The 3611-nt window shown below is 40.7% G+C and overlaps 1 long non-coding RNA gene across 1 annotated transcript; it reads left to right on the top strand.

Annotated features, from left to right (window-relative positions):
• The first annotated feature begins 596 nt into the window (after nt 1-596).
• On the top strand, nt 597-1953 carry LOC125690961 (uncharacterized). Its single transcript, XR_007375853.1, has 3 exons — nt 597-710; nt 866-984; nt 1447-1953. It is a non-coding gene; the product is annotated as an uncharacterized LOC125690961 (long non-coding RNA).
• Nucleotides 1954-3611: the final 1658 nt, after the last annotated feature.

Here is a 3611-nt window from a genome sequence, read left to right as displayed (position 1 = left end):
GCAGTTGCCATGAGAAACCAACAGAACTGTTGGTGCATTGGCATCAAACTTGTTGTCTGGAAACCATGAACACAGTCAGCTGGTGTTGTTTTCCATCATTCTCTTACCATTCATTCATTTCCCCTCATCCTTGTTTGTTCGTTTCCTTATCCTATTAAATCTTTTCTGAAAACTGAGGTGAATTCTTGGTGCCTCAAGTTAAGATCCCCCAGTGCACTGGGACAAGAGCTGGCCAAAACTTGGTCTTGTCTAGCATACAAAGAAGGAAGGGGAATTTTATCTTTAGGGCAGTTTACATTAGTGAAAAGTTGCAAACTCAGCTCTGAAAAAACTTCTCAGCTGTCATACTTTAGAAATCTACAGGTGATAGAATGATAGCCTTTATCATATTGGGTAACACAGTCTTTTGAAGAGATACCAGCACACTAGTCTGTTTGCAGCACAGACATGCACGGGTGGTGTTTGTCAGATAGCATGATACTCTACAGCCTCTCCACTGATGAGCTCACCTGAAAACAAAAGGCAGCTTATTCAGCTGCCTGCTATAAGAAGCCCTTCTTTGAAGAGAAGCAAAGAGGCTTTTAGTGTTAAAGAAGCAATGCTGGGACACTTAATATACCTTCCTTCTAAATTATCTCTTGGTTGCAGAAGGGCTAGAGTATTTGTACAAGATTACGGTGTGCTGCATCTTCAGGGAAAACTATAATTGTGTAGGTTCCTTTTGAACTGTACTTTAAAATATCAAAGACCACACATTTGCCTCTGTTACTGTTCTTTCTGCTCCAGCTTGCTATTTCTTAATCTTCTCCTTAGCTACCACCCACCTTCCTGCCTGCTGTTCTCAAACTGGTCTTTTTTTTAATAGGGATAGAGGATGAGTGGAGCCTGCTTTGGCTTGTGCTGGGTGATATCACTCCTGTGGCAACAGCCATTTTCTTGCTGTTGTTTCCTGAGGCTGATGGGAAGAGCTCTGCAGACTGTCAGGTACCTCACCCCTTCATACACAAGGGTCCAAACTTGCATAGGCACAGATGAAACCCCATGTGTCAATTTGAATCAGGAGAATCCTTCTCAATTCTAACATCATCCATAGTGTTCAACGAAGTCCTGTCTACCAGTGTAGGTACCTGTAGTAGTCAGACAGGAAGGGGAGAAGTCCCTTATTGCCAGACAATACGGCTTCCTCAACTCTGTACAACAGCTTGACCCTGAGCTAATGTGGTTTTTATTCCCTGCCTTTCTGTACATTTCCAGCGCCATCTTTCCATACTTCCATATTCCATACATACAGAAATAGTTATTCCTTCTTTCCCATCTTTCTTACGAAGATCATTTTGTTAAACTCTTAGTTGTTTAGGTCTACAGCACTGCAGATACAGATATTAAAAAATAGACACGAATCAGTCATATTATTTGGGATAATGTAGATTTTATTTTGCCTTTCAGGTGTCTGTTGTTCTACTGACTACAGGTGCATTATAAACCTTAAGAAAATCTCATCAGACTGCAGTATTTTGTTCCATTCTGAAAATTCATCTCAGAGGCTGATTGTTGGCAAAAGACAGAAAGGTAAAAAGGAGCAGGATTTTACTTAAGAACCACATTTAGAGAGCCTTTAGAAAGAGTATAGCACCTACTGTAGCCAGAAAGGTCCATCTCTCCTGCTCAATGCTAACTGCTATATATCTCAGCTTCTCCCTCAGTAATAGCTGCCCAGTCTCGTTTCTCAGAGTGTAGAGCAGGCCCTAGGTTACGACAGACTTCCTACCTCTCTTGCTGATGCTAGTGTTTCAAATATTTGTGCTCTTCTTCATGTAGATTTAATATCACTTACGGTGGTAGTATTGCTGCTAATGAAGTAAAAAGCTGTATGACTCAGGCACCTCCTCTGCAAGGACACTGAATAGCAGTATAAAGATGCAGTTTATGTGCATGGAAGCGAGACAATTTTGCTTTCTAACAGAGGGTGAAAACTGAAGTGTCTTCTTAATGCAAGTAACTTGATTCATGAGAGCCATCTTGCTAACGTGAAGGATACAGCTCATGCTGGTACACTTATTCATACTTTAGTTGCTCCTTTTCATGCTGTTTAGGAATGTTATATTTGCTCAAAACCACGCTGTAAGATGAAGGTCCAGCACAGTTTTTAAATGACAGCTGACAGCTCATTAGCTACCCCTCACCAAATCCATTGGCATGAATATGCCCTATCCCTCCACCCACTCACCCTTCACTCTCCCACCTATGCCATACTTCATTTTTGACTTCAGTTTGTAGCAGCTGGAAAATTTCGGTCCAGATATTCAACAATTGCTGCCAAGAAGCAACCACCATGTAATCATTTCAACATCTGCAGAACTGGGCAATTACATGTTTAATTTGTAATCGGTGTTGATGGCTATGAAGGGCTAACGAAAGGTGTCCACAACAGAATGACTGCAATGTGAAAACTGAAAAACATGTCGATTTTTTTCTCAGATGTATTTGAAAATACAATTGAGCATGTGCTAAATTAATGATCATAGGCACAGATCAGATGGTTGGTACAGGAAAATGAATCCATGTGCCATGTGCCTGTTTCTGCTGTGATGTGTTGGTAATTAGTTTAAATATATCTGATACATCTGTTGATTTTTGGTTCTGCTGTTGAGATATAATCCAATCTGCAGCATTATTTAGAAAATAATTTTGTTCCATAGTGCAGCGAAATTTATTATACTGTAAATACAGCAGAATGAAGACTGCCTGAGTCCCAGGGCTGCAACAACCTGAATGGGGAAGGGGAACTCATTTCAGCGCACACATGAAATATTATTTAAGGCGGCAACCTGCTGGGTTTCTTCATTATATCATAAGCAACTTTTAAGATTATGTAACAGCTGTAAATATAGCACTGAAGCAATGCACAGTATCTTTCTTAATTCCTCAGCTCTCAAACCAAGGGAGGCATCGCTGATGAGCAGCAGCAGAATTGTGCCCTCCAGTGTGAGCCCTGCTTGTGCTGAGCACCCTGCACAACTAAAGCGCAAGCTGAAAAACTTAGAGTTTATCACCCTGCTCACAATAAACATAATTTGATACTCTTTGCCACATCTGATTGCCTTTTTGTTTCATAAATACTGGGCCAAGCATTGTGTCAGAACCAGGATGCCTATAGAGACCCTCGATTTGTGCTGTTGGCACTGTTTAGGGCAGCTCTGAAGCACCTGGCACTGTGTAACCACACACAGGTGCTTCCCTGAGCCACAAACAGGAGTCAAAGAGGACGTTGACCTCCTTTGGGGGACTGGCTGGCAGCAGGATCTGCATTGCAGGTGCGTCTAAAATAATCCAAATCCTTTTAACAGCAAATGATGCCTTACTTTTTTGTTAGATAGTCAAAATTTTAGGTGAATTCATGACTCAGATTTTTTTTTTTTAAGTGGAATGAAGCTGGATCTCAAGCTTAACTCTTTGAATAGAGCTAGACCACAAATTATAAATCTACCACTATGTTATTCAGCTATAGGATGTACATTGGAAGTATATCAAAATTCTGGCTGACCTCAGAAGCTCAGTATTTAATCTGTAAAATCCAGATAGATTCATATTGTTTCTTATTCCATGAATAT

Source organism: Lagopus muta, chromosome 3 (genome assembly GCF_023343835.1).
Source record: "Lagopus muta isolate bLagMut1 chromosome 3, bLagMut1 primary, whole genome shotgun sequence".
Classification (NCBI taxonomy): Eukaryota; Metazoa; Chordata; class Aves; order Galliformes; family Phasianidae; genus Lagopus; species Lagopus muta.
Note: the sequence above shows the minus strand (reverse complement) of the source record. Positions and strands in the feature narration are given on the sequence as shown.